This window comes from Rosa chinensis, chromosome 3 (assembly GCF_002994745.2).
Source record: "Rosa chinensis cultivar Old Blush chromosome 3, RchiOBHm-V2, whole genome shotgun sequence".
NCBI lineage: Eukaryota > Viridiplantae > Streptophyta > Magnoliopsida > Rosales > Rosaceae > Rosa > Rosa chinensis.
In genome coordinates, this window is record NC_037090.1 from 24,172,972 (window position 1) to 24,194,016 (window position 21,045).

Here is a 21,045-nt window from a genome sequence, read left to right on the forward strand (position 1 = left end):
ATTTCAATTTGCTTTATTCAATATTATTGAGTTACTTGTCTAAATTTTCGCACTAGAATATATGTGTAGAAAATGCAAGTACCTAATGAACTAGAAGTTCTAAATGAACCAGTAGTTCATACATATATCGAACTTGTAGTTTCGATAATGCCGTTTAAAGAAACTTGTAGTTTCGATAATGTCGTTTAAAGAAACTTGTAGTTTCGATAATGCCGTTTAAAGAAACTTGAAGTTTCCTTCATAAATTCACCATACATGATAAAACCAGTAGATTTTACATGTCTAATCCGATTTTTCATACCATGTTATAGAACCTGAAGTTCTCATTACTTGCTTATGGATGTTATTACCCAAAGCACTAATATTATTTGTTCCTTTCCTGTAAGAAATGTCAAATCTCAACATATTTGACTTTGTTGCTTTGGAGGTCTCCAGAAGAAACTATCTAAAGTGAACTCAAGGTGTGAAAATTCATCTGACTGCAAAGAAGATGAGATCAACAATCAATGCTAACAATGTCGTCATTAAGGCTTTTAATATGAGTGCCATAATTTTCAAATGAAACATATGGAGAAAACACTCCAAGTTGAGTATCCGATGAAAAGGATACACAGACTCTTTGGGTCGCTCTAGAAGAGCACTTTCACCATCAGATGACCATTTCTTGCTTGAACCAAGACATGATTGGCAGAACGAAATTAACCCATATGACCATCTGCCACTTGGCCAAAGTCCAAGAGGCCACGTAATTAGGCTCCACGTGGTAGGAACCATGATGCCATAACTCAGCAAGCCCAAGTTGAAAGGAACACTGGTCCGGCCTGTCACCACCAGAATCAGCATGATCTTTGTTATCGATGTGGAGGAATTGACTGCTGGTCCCGCACCTGTTGTGCGATAGCCGAAGCAGTAGATGAGTATTACACCGGTCGCGGAACTTGAAATACCAACTTTATTGAAGGGTAATTTTCTATCGATTCCACACTAGAGATCATGGATTTTCAGGCAGTTATTGAACATACCGAGGATTAGAACTCAAAGACATGGGTATGATTGGTCCCTTGTGTCATATCTATTTCATCTTAATGAATGAAACATCTTCGGATTATTTTTGGTGATTTATGTTTTCAATCATTTTGGATTATGAAAATGTGGTTATGTTCGAATGTATTTAATTCAATAAACTTATTTATACATGTGATCCATTGAATTAAATAAATGAATAGACATATTCTGTGGGGAAGTTTGTTGTCTGGTTAAAAGTGCTATTACACACACCATACTCCCAGATCGGAGATGTTTTTCAAACTTATTGTCTATTCATACCTCTGTGACAACCGTATTAGGGCAATCCAACCTGATAGAGGGCTATGGCAAAACACACTATATGTTGTCCAATGGTACTGAACCTACCATTAATGAGGCCTTATAATCTCCACGTTCCAGAAGAACGTTATTGAGTATTAAGGATATTCGAACCAACGGTTATCACGCTGAAACCACTGAGAAAAATGAGTGGAATATCTTTGTATAACCTCCGAGTGTGCGGCCAAAAGCGTACATTGGAGAAATTGAAATCTGTTAGCTAGAAGCTAACTAATTCAAGCAACTACTTGCTATGGCATGACCTTTTGGGACACCCAGGTCAAAGTATGATGCACCATATCCTCAATTCATCGCAGGTGCACCCCCTTCTGAATAAGGGTCTTGTATATAATGACACGCTATGCCATACTAGACCATCATATGCAAAGACTAGTACATACACCACCATTTTTCTGCACAGAATGCAAGGGAAATTTGTGGACATATCCAACCACCATGTGGACCAGTTAAATATTAATGGTTTTGGTTGATGTATCGATAAAGTGATCACATGTTACACTATTGTCCACAAGAAAACGCTGCTTTTGCTAAACTCTCACCCAGATCATGAAATTGAGGGTTCACCACTCGAATTATCCCATAAAGTCTATAAGACTTGATAATACCGGAGAGTTTACATCGAAGTCTTTCGATGATTATTACATATCCCTTGGGATTGATGCTGAATATATAGTTCCCTATGGTCACACCCAAGATGGTCTCGCAAATAGAATTTTGGCAATGCGCACCAAGCTTCTAATTTCTGCATGGAGCTATGCAATCTTGCATGCAGCTATGTTGGTCCCGTTGAGGCCCATTGCTACCAACCTTACTCTGCGTTACAGCTGGTGACTGGGTACGAACCTGTTGTTTCGCACTTACGCGCATTTGGGTGTGCAGTCCTCGTGCCAATTGTGCCGTCACAACGTACAAAATTGGGTCCTCAACAAAGGATGGGCATACATGTCGATTATGAATCTCATCCATTATGTGCTCTTTCGAGCCCTTGACAAGCGACCTCTTTACCGCTAGATTTGCGGATTGTCACTTTGATGAGACAGTCTTCCCGCCGTTAGGGGAAGATAAGAACGTTACCGTTCCTGATGAACGACGTGAATGGACGTGGAATGTCCCCACTATGTCTCATCTTGATCCCCGAACCACACAATGTGATAATGAAGTGCGGAGAATTCTAGATCTACAGAGTGTAGCCCAAAATATGCCAAACGCTTTCTCTGATCTAGCTAAAGTGACGAGATCATATATACCTGCTGCAAATGTGCCTGCAAGGATAGACGTCCATGTAGGATGTGTCGTCCTAGATGGACGAGGTATGACCATGACAGCTAACCAGTCATATGTCCCTGCCCTGAAGTGAGGTAGATCATTAGGTTCAAAGGATTCTTATCCCTAGAAGAGGGTAAACTTGGCACAAACGAATCCTCTTGACATCGCAATCTTAAACCGATTCATCTCATTAGATAAATCCAGATTATGGGTATGTCCTAGAAGAGACTATGTTGGGGGACGCTCCAACATTTGAACCCACTCCCTAGAATAGAGAAATCTCGGAAAATTTAGTGAGATTTGGAATCGGGTTGAGATTATCATCGATGATATATTAGTATTTGCGGTGGCCACCGAAATTATAATATGCGATGACCTCAAATCTTGCTTTGTTGATCAATATCAACGAAGACATGACTGGCCAAAATGGAAAGAAGCAATCCAGGTCGAATTAGATTCCTTGACAAAAAGAAAGGTGTTTGGGCATGTAGTTCCCACACCTCCCCATGTTAAACCTGTAGGATTTAAATGGGTATTTGTAAGGAAGCGTAATGAGAAAAACGAGATTGTGATACACAAGGCTCGTCTAGTGGCGCAAGAATTTTCTCAACGCCCTGTGATTGATTACGAGGAAGCGTATTCTCCCATAATGGACGTCATAAAGTTCTGCTACCTTATCAGTTTGGTAGTTTCCGAAAAACTGAATATGCAGCTTATGAATGTGGTCACAGTCTATCTCTATGGGGATCACGATACAGAGATATACATAAAAGTTCCAGAAGGACTTAATATACCCGATGCAAATAGTTCTAGACCACGGAACACGCTCTTCATTAGTTTTGAGGCGTTCACTTTATGGATTGAAACAATCTAGACGGAGGTGGTATAATCGTCTAAGTGAATATTTAATCGGGATGGGATATGTGAATAATAAACTATGCCCATGCGTGTTTATTAAGGAAACAAGTTCCTAGTTTGGAATTGTGGCGGTCTATGTCAATGGCATGAATTTGATTGATACTCCTGAAGAGATCAAGGAAACCGCAAAGCACCTGAAGTTGGAATTTGAGATGAAAGGCCTTGGGAGAACATATTATTGTCTCGACCTGGAGCCCGAGCACAGTGCAGATGAAATTTTGGTCCATCAACCAAATTACATCCAGAAGATGTTAAGATGCTTTAATGAGGATAAAAGCAAGCACACCCATGGTCGTCTGAAGTCTAGAGAGAACTGTATAGTCCTACAGATGATAACGAAGAGATATTGGTGCCAGAAGTCCCATATCTAAGTGCAATAGGTGCATTATTGTACTTGGGTTAATGCCCTAGATAGGACATCTCAGTCGATGTGAACTTGTTAGCTAGATATAGCTCTGCGCCAACACGCCGCCACTGGAATGGCTTAAAAGACATTTTTCGCTACCCTAGAGGTACGGCGGATATGGGCTTATTATATCCCTACGCATCAAGGAATGGATCAAACGCCCTTGATCCTCAGAATGATGCTTGCCTTGTTGGATATGTTGATATAGACTATCTATCAGACCCGCACAAGGCACGTTCCCAAACTGGTTATGTCTTTACCATTGGGAATGCTGCAATTTCTTGGAGGTCTACGAAATAGACACTTGTTGCTACCTCTTTGAATCATGCTGAGATACTAGCTCTTCAAGAAGCAGTATGTGAATGTACATGGCTAAGAGCCGTTACAAAGCATGTTTGAAGCACATGTGGACTGCATTCCACCACTGATGAACCAACCATTATCTACGAGGATAATGCTGCTTACATAGAGCAGATAAAGATGAGTTTCATCAAAGGAGACAACACCAAACATATTGCACCGAAGTTCTTCTTCAATCAGCAATAAGAAGCATCAGAAGATTGAAGTTAAGCAGACTCGATCTAAAGACAATCGTGCAGACCTCTTCACCAAGTCACTACCAAAGTTTACATTCCAGAAGCATGTCCAAGGTATTGGTCTACGTAAACTATCTGAATTACCATAAATGTAATTTTCAGGGGGAGTCGAAATCAGGGGGAGTATCTTGAAGCATACCCACTTGACCATTGTGTACTCTTTTTGTCATTCGTCCAGGGTTATTTTCTCCCACTGGGTTTTGTTACCTGGCAAGGTTTTAACGAGGCACATCTTTAGCATGGTCACCCCACTTATACTACATCCTGAAGATGCTTTGATTTGACATATATGCATTTGCTCATTTTTTTCCCTTCGACCACGGGTTTCTCCCACTGGGTTTACCGGGCAAGGTTTTGGTGTAGCAACTCTAATGCATACTTCTCGTAGACATACTATCTACTTATGATGCTGATAAGAAGACTTCACCTATCTCTGTTGTGATATGACTACTCCACATTCACGCGCGTTGTGCTATTTTTCTCCTTCGACCAAGGTTGTTTTTCTACCACAGGGTTTTTATTACTTGGCAAGGTTTTTGACGAGGCAACTTAATTAGAAGCGCTCAGCCTAGGCAACACTATTGACATGAAATATCCAAGGGGGAGTGTTGTAAATAATTATGGCTAATATCATGTAAATAGATGGAGAGTCATATATGTCTTTCACTATAGATTAGTGATTGATAGGATTGTGAATAGGAGTAATTGACGTTGCTATTAAACGTTGCCTATTTGTATACATCATGTACTCCTATATAATCCCCCTCATGGTGAGATGAATGGATACGATCTGATTCCCTGTGTCCAAACTCTCTCTCTCTCTCTCAAAATTTTTTCTGTTTTACAACGTTCAAGGTCATTTCCTAGAAATCGACCAATAGTGTTCAACTTTTATTTGGAAAAGTTGAGCGCGACTTGTCCCCTTTCCCCTTTTTCCTTCCACCCAGTTTTCTAGCTGGTTGCAGAAGAGGGGAAAGACTTCAAGTCAAGCTGTCAAAGCACAAATCTCATGAGATTTGTGAGGCAAGCAAAAAAGTGAAATAAATGATGGATAGAGATGGTTTGAGGCAAGCAAAAACTAAAGCCATCAACGCGCAGTTGAACCGCTAACGTGGAATGCAACATAATACTAAATTCAGCAAAGATTGTATATTCAATAAATAAAGAAAAATATATACAGAGAAACATTAGGTCCTCCACAGAGACCTCCAAAGGACCATGGCCTAAGGCGGCTGCCTCACTTCCCACCCCTTAGCCAAGTACTTACTGACTTCAACAGGCCTATTTAGCATGATTTGTATTTTTAGCTGCTTCTCTGCTTTCTTTTTCATTGTTCTGTTTGCTTAAGAGGAATTATTCAGTTATTTGATTACAATTGAGTTTTGGTTTTTATGTCATCCCTCTCATTTTGTGCTTTATTTTCTTTAGTAAATTTTTTTTTTTTTAATCAGTCGATCAATGATTGTCATTCATCACAAGCCAGAATAGGCCATTACATACCATTCCGCAACTATTTTAAGGGCATAAACAGACAAGAAAATAGTGGTAGTACCCATAGTGGTACATAGAAATAGACTTACTCATTATACATTCAAATTCATAGAGGTAGCTGGGATACTCCATTGGTACTACACAAGAGGCGCTAAAGATCTAGGTTCCTACTACAAAGAAATTTAATGTAATTAGACAAAAAGCTAAAAACATAGAGTTGGACCAAGGGCCAAATCCCTAGCCCAATAAATCATCCAGCACAAGAAGGCAGCCTCAAGAAAAGAGGTCCAAACTCAAGGCCCAAAAGGAATGCCTTGACTAAAGCCCAAACTCCTTCTTCCTCACCCAATGGCTGCATGCACAGGTCCGGTGCAGTTCCGCTGGTCCTCGCCACCGCAACCCACTGCCATCTTGACCCATGTTGTCGCCGCACCCCACGCCGAGCCGCGCTGCTACGTACCAGCTTCACCACAAAGCTGTGCCCTCTTATCCAACAATCGAGTACCTCTGATCTAACACCCCGCACTGCCGCCAAGTACCTCCGATTGACTTTGGAAGTCGAGGTGCGCCCACCCTGTACAAACCACCACCGCGCTCACGACGTCATCTGGTGCTCGTCGCCAAAACCATCCAGTCCAAACCCCGAGCCAAACCCCTATCCAAGAAGCTCCCAGGCCTCTAGTATTCAATTTCCCGTCTGGCAGCAACCACTAGCCGGTGAGGCGAGCCAACTCCGACCATGAGCGCCGCCGGACAAGAAGTAATTTGTAAACCCTAGACCAAGATCAGTCCGAGTTTTGTGGAGTTCGTTGAGGCGTATCCCAAACTTATTCTTTAATAAAATTTTGTTATAAGAGAAGAAAACAAAATAGTCCTCACTTTCCTACGTGCATTGCATTCCAGTGAGGAAACTTCCAAGTCCACTCAAGCCAACAAGAAATCAACCAAATTAAAGAAACAATATTTCAATGCAAAAGTTTTCTATTGAGGTGGTTATCGATATGAAAAAAGCAAATAAAGTTTAGCACTCATATAAAGAATTTGTTGTGTGATCACAAGAATACACATTATTCCCTCAAAAGCAACACTATTACCTTGTCAAGATATCCATTCCAAAAGTAAGGGTAATATAATATAGGGGGTGAAATTTGCACACCCCCTTTTACATTCTACACACCCTTTCCAATATTTTAATATTTTCTGATGTTCTCTTATGTTTGTTTCTCATAATACCCTTCTTCTCTAAGCACTCGGTGCCTGACTTTGTTTCTCTCCTCTCTTCTTCTCTCTTCTTCTTCTTCTTCTTCTTTCTTCCTCCTCTGAAAAAAAACCCACCATTAACATACACAACCTTTAAAACCAACCCACCATTACCAAAGACTCAATCTTTACATCACACCCAACACCCAAAGACTCAACCATTAAAACATTTGAAACGCACCACAACCATAGAATCATCCCCACACTCGATCTCCTTCTCCACCACTTTCTGTACGGACAGCCACTCCAATGCAGTTCAAAGCTCCCGGTTCAAGGTCTTCGATCGCGATTTCCGACGCAAACAGGTTCTACCTCCTTCTTCTCCTTCACTTTTCCTACTGAGTCTCCTAATTCAGAAACTGGATCATGCAATTACTATGTCAGTTAAAATTGATTCGATCCCGAGCAATTTTATCTTGGCTATAGCTTGATCGAGCGTCATGGCTGATGCGTTCTAAAGATTCCTTTGTTGATTCTGTTGCTCACAACTTGTTAGATCGATTGGAGGTAAAATGATAGGTTGTGCTCCTTCACCCCCAAATAGCTCGTCCCTAGGTTCCGAAACGCTGTGAAATCACACAACGGAAAATGGATGTGGACGTCGATTCGACCCTGTCTGAGGAAATTCGGGTCGACCTGGTCCTTCGAGTTCATCATGAACACCATGACTCTGTCTTCGGCGTAGCACGAGTTGAGCAAGCCGTCCATGAAGTTCGATATGCCGGAGAAGCTGATGATAGGAGCATTTTAATGCAACATTTTAACTGTTATTTCCCTATATTTTCTGCGTTATTTCCTTAATAAAACTCTGTTTAGGAAAGTTTCCATTCTTCGAATGGGAAAGTTCCTAATTGTAGAAAGTTTCCGTTTTGTAGTTTCTATTTTCCATTTTTAGAAAGTTTCCATTTTAGTTTAAGAAAGTTTCCATTTCTTATTTTAGAAAGCTTCTATTTTCAGGTTTTTGGAATAAATAAGCTGAATTGAGTTCATAAATGGAACGAGAAGCTTCATGAAGATGACATGGCAAGGAGGAAATCAAGGAAGAGTTTTTAAAAAAGGAAAATATATTTTCCTTGGGTATTAAATTTGCCGTGTCATACCTAAAGAAAAATAAGGTGACAACGTGGGAATTAAAGATGATTGATTGAGGATTTCAAGGGGAGATTTTCTTAGGAGATTTTTATGGAAAGAAATATTGTTGGAGGAGTAATTTGGTGTGATTGCCAACGTGAAAATCAGAAATAATCAAGGAGATGACGCCAAGAGAGAGTCAAGGGAGATATTTATGGAAGGAAAATATGTGTGCACCAAGGAAAAGCTAAAAAGGCGTCTAGATTCATCCCTAAATTCCCTAAAGGAATGTTGGCCGAAATTCATGAAGAAAATCAGAATAATTTCAAGGAAATTCGGCAATTAAATATTAGGGAGGTATTTTAGAGAATTATGATTGGTTGGAACACATCACAAGGCTTACTTGGCATTCTATGATTGGTTGGACCACATCACAAGCTTACTTGGCGAATTATCATTGGTTGAAGCTATGTGGAAAATTCTGATTGCTTTGTGAACCCTAGCCATGCTCCTATATAAAACTCCCCCTTTCTCAACGTCAAGGGGTTCCTCTCTCCCATACAATTTACACTTTAGAAAAAAAAATCAGAAAATCTTCTTAGCATAGCCGTGAGTTTCTCCATCCTCTAGTCATCTCCACGAGTTCAAGCAAGGCCAAGGGAGAAGAAGCATAGCCGTGAGCATCCATCATCCATCTCCAACCTTGAAGCTTGCTTTCGAGATTCAAGAGACCACCACATCAATCGTTCATCACCATCTCCATCTCACGGTGTAATCCGATTCTCCTTTGTAACCTTTGCTTTGAATTTCGTTGGTTATGAACTAGTTGACATATGTGTTTGAACAAATATTAATTTCTGAAATTTTATGATTAATTGAGAATTTTCAGATTCATATTATTGTGATTCGAGAGTTGCTTATGTGGGTTTGTTTAATTAAATTTGCGTTATAGATAACTTTTGTATTTTAATCTTATGTGGTTGCAAACACTTAGGATTTCGATATAATTGGTGCTAGGTTTAAGAACATGAAATCGACTTTTCGTTTTGTGTAAACTTGAATCAAAGTAGTAAAGGTTTTGTACAAATATCGAATCTAATTAACGAGGATTGCAATTAGGTGGACTTTCCATACTAAGTTGTACACTTGAGTTGATAGCCTTTCTCTATGTGTAATGCGTTAAACATGACATGATTGACTGGCTTTCTAGGGTTTGATTGCATGTTTGATAGGATTAATCTAGGTGCTTTCGCTTAGGTTAATTAGCATTGAAAAGTAAAAAATGGGAATTCATTTGCTTTCGAATGTTTCACATGATCAACTCCTTTCTCATGACTTAGATGAACAATATTAGAACTTGAATCGATTTTAATCATATATTTCAGTTTTGATCTTTGTTCTCTCATTCCATTTGTATTTTTATGTTTTTGCATTTTAATTATTTTCTTAACTTAGATTAATTTTCGAAAACCAAAATAAAAAATATTCCCCCTTTTTCGTAAATATGTCTATATTGTGTAAATAATATACCTTGTTTTAATTTTAATTGTTTGTTTGTCCTACATTGACAGGTGTACCCTCAATCCCCGGAATAGAACGATCCCTATTTACTATATACTAACGATGACATTTCAGGGTTAAATTATGCGCTTGCTTTCAGGCGCATCAATTTTTGGCGCCGTTGCCGGTGATTGAAAAATCACTTGTTAAATTGTGAATATTTGTTGTATATATTTTGTTCGAAACATAGATTAATTAATTTACTTAGGTTGTTTTTTATATTGTTGAATACGAGTTTTAATTGTAAGTTGTAAATTGAATGGAATAGGTGAAGTCGCGTTTGTTAATATTGGCCTAAACCCCTTATTGGTACCTAGTTCAGGTCCCTTAAGGTTGAGGGCAGCCTTTATTAACACTTGTTGAACTGTCTTCACACTTAGGACATTTTTCATCTTAGTAAGTATAGCCTATGTGGAATGGTGTCTAGGAAGGGGACAACGTTCATGACGGGTTTTTGAATCCAGAAGTGCTTACAAATGGGCCTAAACCACTATGTGGGAGTAGCTCATGCCAAAATGGATTTTTCCTCTCGTGTTCGTCCTCCCCCACCTGGCCATTTCAGTAAGGTTGCCCAAAGGATGTAAGTGGGACTTTGTGTCTAGACGACTATACTTGGGCCGCATGTCCAACTTGATTTACCGCTTGGAATTAGATTTAATATCAATAATATTTATGACAAAAGAAAATGTAACAAAATGTTGTGATACACTAAGGTAAAAAAAAAAACATTTGCGTAAATATTTTTCATGTTTTTTTTTTTTTACTCACTCGTGTACCTAACTTGTGTCGTATGTACAATGTACTTGTTAATTATACTTGTATTTTGTAATTCTTAGTTACTTGTTTATATATTTTGTAAATCTTTGTTAATTATAGTTACTAACTTTTTAATTTCTATTCCGTCTGGCTGAAAGACGTTAAACTCAAGCGCTGCTTGGGAGGCAACCCAATTCAGAAGCAACTGTAAAGGAGTCAATAACACAGATTTGCTTTCTCTTTCCCTATTTCTTTTACTTTTCAATTTTCTCCTTTATTTTTGTAGTCTTTTCGTAAATTCCATTCCTATATGCTTAATTGTTTCATTGCATGCTTATGATTGATTACATTGAGGACAATGCAATATTTAAGTGTGGGGGAAGGGATTTACACTTTTATCTTGAGTCATATATTGAAAAATACAAAAAATCGAAAAAATGTCAAAAAATTAAAAAAAATTTGTTGCTTTTATTTATTGAGTCATAGGATGCCCTTTCAACTGTCTAGGATGAGCTTATATCTCTGAAACCATGATTAAAAGAGGATCACAAAATTGAGATGATTTCTAAAATGGTATTCTTTGGTTAATTGAGATATATGAAAAATGTATGCATGTGTAGTGGATATGGATTTCGTGACCTTGGTACAGAATATGAGCATGTTAGGATGAGTTTTGATTCATAAAAGCCCATGTGAGATATTGAGCCCATGTCCCTTTTTCTTGGAGTGAAATGAAAAATATATTCTTATTTTCTTGGCGATGTTTTGATGATCTCATTATCCTTTCATTTGATTGATTGCTTGCCATAGATTAAGTTTGATGGACTAGAGAATGCTAGAATTCACTCTTGTGCTTGTTGAGACGTTTTATCGATACATGTCCCTGATTCTGGAAAGGATAGAGGCACCCTAGGAATTACCACCATTGCCAAATAAGCCTGTGTCCCCATTTGTGCCCGTCGTGGGACCCCCCTAGATAAACCCCTTTGAGCCTACATTAAGCCTTTTCTTTCATCACCCTTAAAATCCTTAACCCTGAACCTTAGCATAGCTACACTCCTACCCTTTGTTCTAAAAACTTAGTGGAGCTATCTTTTGGGGACTTTACTTAAGGATTTGGCATTGAGAATGAAAATTGAGAAGAGGTGAAAGTTCAAGTGTGGGGGTAGACTTGTCCATAAAAAAATATATGTGAAAGCCGTGAAAAAGAAATGAAAAAAAAAAAAATTGTACACGGCTAGAAAGAAAAAGAAAGAAAGAAAAATGTCTATGGATTTTAGTTCCCCATACTTGGTGAGTTTGGAGTTTGTTTTAAATTGAAGGCCCATTACAGAAAAATTTGGTCTTTGTCCAATTCACTAGAGTTCAAAGGAAGTTTAGAGTGAAGTTAGGGCCCAACATGAAGACATATGGCCCTTTACTTCTATGGGATTATGACGTTTTATATGCCTTGGTGGATTTTTAGAAGTCTCTACATTTACATGAGCTCTGCTAGGTTTTTAGGACACTTTGTTAAATTCCTTATCCTTTGTTTCTTAAAACCTTGAGCCATGGCCCAATTACAACCTTTGAGAAGACCTTCTTGATCCTTAAGATGGGACAGCTTTTGATTTGTGGAGATGAGTTACAAGAGTTGAACCTATGGCTTGGGTCCATCTGTGCAAGTAGTTGATATCTTTCATGAGATCTTAGAAAAATATATACATGTGCTTTCGTTTCATATGATATGTGATGTACTTGCTATCTTTCACATATACTTGAGTGTATAAGCTTTTAAGCATTGCCATGATCTGAGAGAAGAAAGAGTGGATATACCTGGTGAGGATATGAATCATACTTGTCTGAAGCATGCTGAGCTTAACCCCATCACCATTGTTACAAACCAAGTCTTACTTGTGTATGTGTGGATTACATGTTTTAATTAACTCTCGAATGCTTAAACATTGATTCTTGGTTGAGTGCTAATCTTGGTGTTATGAAAGTAAGAGATTGCTGAGACAAAAAAAAAGTTGAAGGGCAATAGAGTCATTGTTTGTGTAGAGTCTTTAAATTTTCGTTGAGTCTTAGTTGAGTCTTTGTGAGATTTTGCTAAGGGACTAGCAAAAGCTAAGTGTGGGGGAATTTGATAGGAGCATTTTAATGCAACATTTTAACTGTTATTTCCCTATATTTTCTGCGTTATTTCCTTAATAAAACTCTGTTTAGGAAAGTTTCCATTCTTCGAATGGGAAAGTTCCTAATTGTAGAAAGTTTCCGTTTTGTAGTTTCTATTTTCCATTTTTAGAAAGTTTCCATTTTAGTTTAAGAAAGTTTCCATTTCTTATTTTAGAAAGCTTCTATTTTCAGGTTTTTGGAATAAATAAGCTGAATTGAGTTCATAAATGGAACGAGAAGCTTCATGAAGATGACATGGCAAGGAGGAAATCAAGGAAGAGTTTTTAAAAAAGGAAAATATATTTTCCTTGGGTATTAAATTTGCCGTGTCATACCTAAAGAAAAATAAGGTGACAACGTGGGAATTAAAGATGATTGATTGAGGATTTCAAGGGGAGATTTTCTTAGGAGATTTTTATGGAAAGAAATATTGTTGGAGGAGTAATTTGGTGTGATTGCCAACGTGAAAATCAGAAATAATCAAGGAGATGACGCCAAGAGAGAGTCAAGGGAGATATTTATGGAAGGAAAATATGTGTGCACCAAGGAAAAGCTAAAAAGGCGTCTAGATTCATCCCTAAATTCCCTAAAGGAATGTTGGCCGAAATTCATGAAGAAAATCAGAATAATTTCAAGGAAATTCGGCAATTAAATATTAGGGAGGTATTTTAGAGAATTATGATTGGTTGGAACACATCACAAGGCTTACTTGGCATTCTATGATTGGTTGGACCACATCACAAGCTTACTTGGCGAATTATCATTGGTTGAAGCTATGTGGAAAATTCTGATTGCTTTGTGAACCCTAGCCATGCTCCTATATAAAACTCCCCCTTTCTCAACGTCAAGGGGTTCCTCTCTCCCATACAATTTACACTTTAGAAAAAAAATCAGAAAATCTTCTTAGCATAGCCGTGAGTTTCTCCATCCTCTAGTCATCTCCACGAGTTCAAGCAAGGCCAAGGGAGAAGAAGCATAGCCGTGAGCATCCATCATCCATCTCCAACCTTGAAGCTTGCTTTCGAGATTCAAGAGACCACCACATCAATCGTTCATCACCATCTCCATCTCACGGTGTAATCCGATTCTCCTTTGTAACCTTTGCTTTGAATTTCGTTGGTTATGAACTAGTTGACATATGTGTTTGAACAAATATTAATTTCTGAAATTTTATGATTAATTGAGAATTTTCAGATTCATATTATTGTGATTCGAGAGTTGCTTATGTGGGTTTGTTTAATTAAATTTGCGTTATAGATAACTTTTGTATTTTAATCTTATGTGGTTGCAAACACTTAGGATTTCGATATAATTGGTGCTAGGTTTAAGAACATGAAATCGACTTTTCGTTTTGTGTAAACTTGAATCAAAGTAGTAAAGGTTTTGTACAAATATCGAATCTAATTAACGAGGATTGCAATTAGGTGGACTTTCCATACTAAGTTGTACACTTGAGTTGATAGCCTTTCTCTATGTGTAATGCGTTAAACATGACATGATTGACTGGCTTTCTAGGGTTTGATTGCATGTTTGATAGGATTAATCTAGGTGCTTTCGCTTAGGTTAATTAGCATTGAAAAGTAAAAAATGGGAATTCATTTGCTTTCGAATGTTTCACATGATCAACTCCTTTCTCATGACTTAGATGAACAATATTAGAACTTGAATCGATTTTAATCATATATTTCAGTTTTGATCTTTGTTCTCTCATTCCATTTGTATTTTTATGTTTTTGCATTTTAATTATTTTCTTAACTTAGATTAATTTTCGAAAACCAAAATAAAAAATATTCCCCCTTTTTCGTAAATATGTCTATATTGTGTAAATAATATACCTTGTTTTAATTTTAATTGTTTGTTTGTCCTACATTGACAGGTGTACCCTCAATCCCCGGAATAGAACGATCCCTATTTACTATATACTAACGATGACATTTCAGGGTTAAATTATGCGCTTGCTTTCAGGCGCATCAGCTGACCGTCGTCGATTTCTCGGAGAAGAACCGATCCAGGTCCTCGATGAGGATCACCGACTTGCTCATGGTCTGTAAAATAAGCATCTTCAACTCCGAGTCATCTTTAACCCTACAGAGGTCGAGATCGTAGACGTCGTAGCCGAGGAAATTGGCCATAGTGGCGATAAAGTTGGATTTCCCAGTGCCGGAGGGGCCGTAAAGCAAGAAGCTTCGCTTCCAGACACGGCCGAGTCGGTTGTAGTACTGCTTGGCTTTGAGAAACGACTCCAAATCAGACTTAATCTTCGATTTGAGATCGGCTTCCAAGGAAATCGTCTCCAGCGTAGATGGGTGCGTGAACAGCACGGTCCTCCACCGCGTGTTGCGGAAGTCGTCGTCGACGTTCATGTACAGCAGCAAATCTCACTTCCGCTGGTCCAACTCGTCGGCGACGACGTGGATGTGCTGCAAATACGGCCGTAGAATCCGCCGCTTATCGGCTTTCTGAACCTTCAACACCAAATTCCAGTAGTTATTGGAACCCTTACTTGCTTCGCTTTGCCACCTGACCTCGGCCCCGAGAAAGTCGTCTTCGATGGTCTGGTTGGGATCGAGCTAGAGGACGATTTCGTTGGGCTTTTTTCAGGTGAAATCGGAGTCCTCAATGGAGGTCAATGAGTTGAGATAAACGGTGACCTTGCAGTAGAGCTGATTCAAAGAGGAGAGAAGCAAAGTCGAGCACTGAGTGCTTGGAGAAGAAGGGTAATATGGGAAACAAACACAAGAGAACATCATAAAATATTAAAATATTAGAAAGGGTGTGCAGAATGTAAAAGGGGGTGTGCAAATTTCACCCCCCATAATATATCCTTTAGTATGAATAGAAAGCAGGAAACTTGAAAGTCGAGCCAATTAGTATAGATCTCTATATCATCAAGGCATTTTCCAATTCCACCTTTTAAAAGCCATTGCGCTTGATTCCATATCTTTTGAAAGCAGTATATAGGACGTGTTTTCTTGTCGTCAATTTTAAACTCGAGGGATGCCAACACCAACATAGAATATTCCTTGTCATAAAAAAAAACATAGAATATTCCTGGAGAGTTATTATTTAAAAATAAAAGTAAAAAGTAGTTATATATGACACTTTTACTGTAACACGGTTGATTTTAAAGCTCCACAGGCGTAACTTTAATAGTCACGGAACAGCAATAGTTCCACTTTCCTACCATCTCATTTTTCTTGGAAGCTGCCCAAGGATAGATATGAGAGGACTTGAAAGTCAAGCTGATCACAGAGATTATGGAATCATTTTCCAATTCCATGACCTTACAAAGCGACCACCAGTCCACAACCATTATCAGTTCCCAATTATCACTTTCCCACACTACATTTGTGCCTGCGTCTAAACCTTTGCTTAAAACATGCCAACTCTGTTCCTCCATTTCTTCCTTTTCTTAATCACTACCACTGTTATCCCCGCAGTTCACAGCAACTTTACTGAAGCCCAGAAACAATCATTGCTCCATTTCAAACAAAGTCTTGAATTTGATTCTTCCGAATCCTCCAAGCTTATCACATGGAATTCGAGTACCGACTCCTGTTTTTGGCTCGGTGTAACTTGCAGCACCAATGGGCGTGTTGTCGAACTTGACCTCAGCAGCGAGTCTATCTCATGCATCATTGACAATTCAAGCAGTCTCTTTCAACTCCAACATCTTCAGAGCCTCAATTTGACCAATAACTTCTTTAATCTCGCTTCAATTCCATCTGCAATTGGAAAGCTTGCAGACTTGAGGTATCTGAATTTACGTGATGCTTTTTTTTTCTGGGACTATTCCTTCTTCTGTTGTTTCTCTTCCCAAACTAGAAACATTAACACTATCCCACAATCGGTTCTCAGGTCAACTCCCTGAATTTTCCAATACCTCTTCGCCCTTACTTGAAACCCTTCATTTGGAAAACAACAATTTAGAAGGACAAATACCAACATCTATCTTCAATCTTCAAGGGCTTCTGTATCTCAATCTTTCTTCAAACAACTTCAGCAGCTTTCCTTTTAATGGTCCTTGGCTGCCCAGAAATCTTTCATCGGTTGACCTTTCCCACAATAGCTTGTTGTTTGATCACAATGACACTAATTCCACCTTCCTTCAGATTGAAAATTTGGTATTGGCTTCTAACAAGTTGAGAGCATTCCCAGATTTCTTGAGAACTCAGTCTACATTAAACAACTTGGACCTTTCAAACAACCAGATTCAAGGCGAGATACCTAATTGGATTTTGAGTCTCAAATCTCTTGATTCCCTTGATCTTTCTGGCAACTCCTTGGTGACTCTAGAAGCTCCTCTTCCTAATTTTATTTCTGCTTTATCTTCTCTGAATCTTCATTCCAACAAGCTTCAAGGCCAGATACCTAATTGGATTTTGAGTCTCAATTAATTCCCTTGATCTTTCTGGCAACTCCTTGGTGACTCTAGAAGCTCCTCTTCCTAATTTTATTTCTGCTTTATCTTCTCTGAATCTTCATTCCAACAAGCTTCAAGGCCAGATACCTAATTGGATTTTGAGTCTCAATTAATTCCCTTGATCTTTCTGGCAACTCCTTGGTGACTCTAGAAGCTCCTCTTCCTAATTTTACTTCTGCTTTATCTTCCCTGAACCTTCATTCCAACAAGCTTCAAGGCGAGATACCTAATTGGATTTTGAGACTCAAATCTCTTAATTCCCTTGATCTTTCTGGCAACTCCTTAGTGACTCTAGAAGCTCTTCTTCCTAATTCCACTTCGATCTGCTTTATCTTCTCTGGACATTCATTCTAACAAGCTTCAAGGCAAGATACCTAATTGGATTTTGAGTCTCAAATCTCTTAATTCCCTTGATCTTTCTAACAACTCCTTGGTGACTCTAGAAGCTCCTCTTCCTACTTCCACTTCTGCTTTATCTTCTCTGGACCTTCATTCCAACAAGCTTCAAGGCGAGATACCTAATTGGATTTTGAGTCTCAAATCTCTTAATTCCCTTGATCTTTCTGGCAACTCCTTTGTGACTCTAGAAGCTCCTCTTCCTAATTCCACTTCTGCTTTATCTTCTTTAGACCTTTATTCCAACAAGCTTCAAGGTATCCATTCCTCATATTCCTTCCTTCAGCTTGATCACTTGGGATTAGCTTCTAACAAGTTGACAACATTTCCAGACTTCTTGAGAAATCAATCCCATCTAACCCACATAGACCTCTCAGACAACCAGATTCAAGGACAGATACCCAATTGGATTTGGAGTTTTGAACTTCGAGAACTAAATCTTTCTTGTAACTCCTTGGAAAGTTTAGAAGCTCCTTTAATTAATTCTACCTATGTTCTGTCTTCGGTTGATCTTCATTCAAACCAGCTTCAGGGACATTTCCCCTTGTTCTTAAATAGTAGTTATCTAGATTACTCAAGAAATAATTTCAACTCTAGTATACCAATTGACATTGGTTATTTCATTTCTACTGGGTCTTACCTTTCTCCTTCAAGTAATAACTTTCACGGGGCCATTCCAAAATCAATATGTAATGCAAGTGGTGTGGTTCTTGATCTGTCCAATAATTCCTTGAGTGGAAACATTCCCCAATGCTTGACTCAATCACATTCGCTTTTGGCCATTGATATGAGGAAAAACAACCTGAGTGGCACATTTCCTGATAATTTTCTCAAGGATTGTGAGCTACGAACTCTCGACCTCAGCAACAATCAAATACAAGGCCAACTTCCGAAATCTCTTGTCAACTGCTCAAGGTTAGAGGTTTTAAACCTTGGAAACAATAACATAACTGATACTTTTCCATGCTTTTTGATGAGCATATCCACCTTGCGTGTCCTTGTTTTGCGGTCCAACAAGTTTTATGGAAGCATTAGATGTCCCAAGACAAATGGCACATGGCCTGTGCTTCAAATAATAGATTTAGCTCACAACAATTTCAGTGGTGATATGCCAGGAAGAATGTCTCTGACATGGCAGGCTATGGTGTCTAATGAGGATGATTCTCCAACTAACCTTGGATTTTCTTATAAGCTGCCGGGAAGAGATAATGAAAATATGTATACTAGAGGCAATATTCAGTTGGTTCCTCGGGCCGATTATTATGGAGTTGCATCTAATGCTCGAAATAATCTGCGATGCGGGTGTAAGACAGATAGTAAAAATCCAGTTGCTAGATATAATTATCGGTATGTTACAGGTCCTAGCATTTATTATAGAAATGCTATTACGACTATCATCAAAGGTTTAGAGTTGAATGTGGTTAAGATTCTAACTATATTCACCTTGATTGACTACTCCTCCAACAAATTCAACGGATCAATACCTGCGGAAATCGGAGAGTTGAAATCACTATATGTCCTTAACTTATCCGGTAATGCTTTTACAGGAAAAATCCCATCATCATTTGGTAAGATGCAACAACTGGAGTCCTTAGATCTCTCAAAGAACCACTTGAGTGGCCAAATTCCCCCACAGTTTGCATATCTCACTTTCCTTGCATTCTTGGATCTCTCTCAAATAATGAACTGGTCGGGAAGATCCCAACCAGCACTCAAATTTCAACATTTCCAAATACCTCATTCGAAGGTAACAGAGGATTATGGGGGCCTCCTTTGACAAAGGATGCAGTATTGCCGCCACCAATTTTAAATGGAAGCTCAAGTAGTCCGAATTCTGGAGATGAGATTGATTGGAATGTTATCTGTGTTGAAATTGGATTTACATGTGGGTTTGGAATTGTCATCGGGTCACTTTTGTTTTGCAAAAGATGGAGGAAATGGTATTACAGAGCTACACGTAGTATTCTTTTCAAGATATTCCCTCAACTGGAGCAAAGATTTGGTAATCATAGAAGACATGTCTACGTAAACACAAGGCGTTGAATTGGTTCGAATGTAGTTGGACTCTATAATGCCTGAGCCTCACTTGGGCGTCTTTTCGTTGTTATCACCACATCTAGTCGTTGTTGTTACTGCTGTTTTTGTTTTTTGTTTTTTATTTTTTATTTTTTACCCAGTACTATAAATGTTGTGTAGTGTAGCATATCGTTGTGCTAGTTGTTTATGTAATATGGTTACTGTAATATATTAACTTTCTGTGACTTTTGTTTGGATTAATAGGTTAATAGGTAAGACGCATAGCTATGTGTTGGATATAAGCTGCGGTTCATTCCGTAAAATTTGAAGAATATAAATTCCATCTTTTTTTTTTTAGGGGAATATTCATTAATATTCACACGACTGTACAAAGTCAGCGCTAGGATATTACATACACCAAAGCATAAACTCCCGAAGCACAATAAACGATGCTTTTGCCTTTTCGGCTTAACTGGAATCAAATCCCTAGCAAATAATTCTCATTCTAGAACTTCCTTGCACATTTGATAAAATGACTACTACAGAATAACAAAATCTTGATCAAAATAAAACTACATAATCCAACAAATCAAGTGCATGACTACTACAGAATAACAAAATCTTGATCAAAATAAAACTACATACTTCCATACTTGCCACACATGTAACTTCACAACGGTCAAGGTATAACAAAACATATAAAGTGCATGGCTGAGCCAAAACTCACTAAATCCACCAGTAAAGGTAAGGCCTTATTAAAAATAAATTTATTAAAATCAGCTCTTAAAACAAAACCCTAGCACAACTTAGTCAGGCCCAAAGATGGCTGAACCTAGAGCCTAAACTCAACCAAGGCAGAACTACTCACCACAAAATCAAACACTAGTAAAGAAACAGCCTTGAGCCGTCGACATCGACATACCACCCCGATGTTATTTTGATTGATAGTTAACAATTGAATTCCTAGAAAAAATGTTAGTGCATGAATTTACGTTATTTTGACTGAAAGTTAACAATTGAATTCCTAGAAACAATGTAAGTGCATGATTTGCATTGTCATATGTTGGGAAAATATTAATTAATCTGTCAATTTTGAAGGGTTGAAAGCTATCAATCATGAAACACTAAACTAGATAGCCCGCCTACGCGATACTGCAAGTTTGTGGCTTTTTTTCCTGAATATTATATACAATTGAGTAGGAACCACAATTTAAGAAATGTTAACCAAATATGTTATTGTTTTACATATTATAAAAGCTGGTATCCTTCTGCAATATAACTTATAAATGCAAAGCCATATTGTAAAAGTAAAGCAACTGTCTTGAAGCATAACAAAGTATGCACTT

The 21,045-nt window shown here is 38.3% G+C and overlaps 1 pseudogene; it reads left to right on the forward strand.

Annotated features, from left to right (window-relative positions):
• The window catches only part of LOC112192206, a 253,426-nt pseudogene that overhangs the window by 174,681 nt on the left and 57,700 nt on the right, over positions 1-21,045 (forward strand).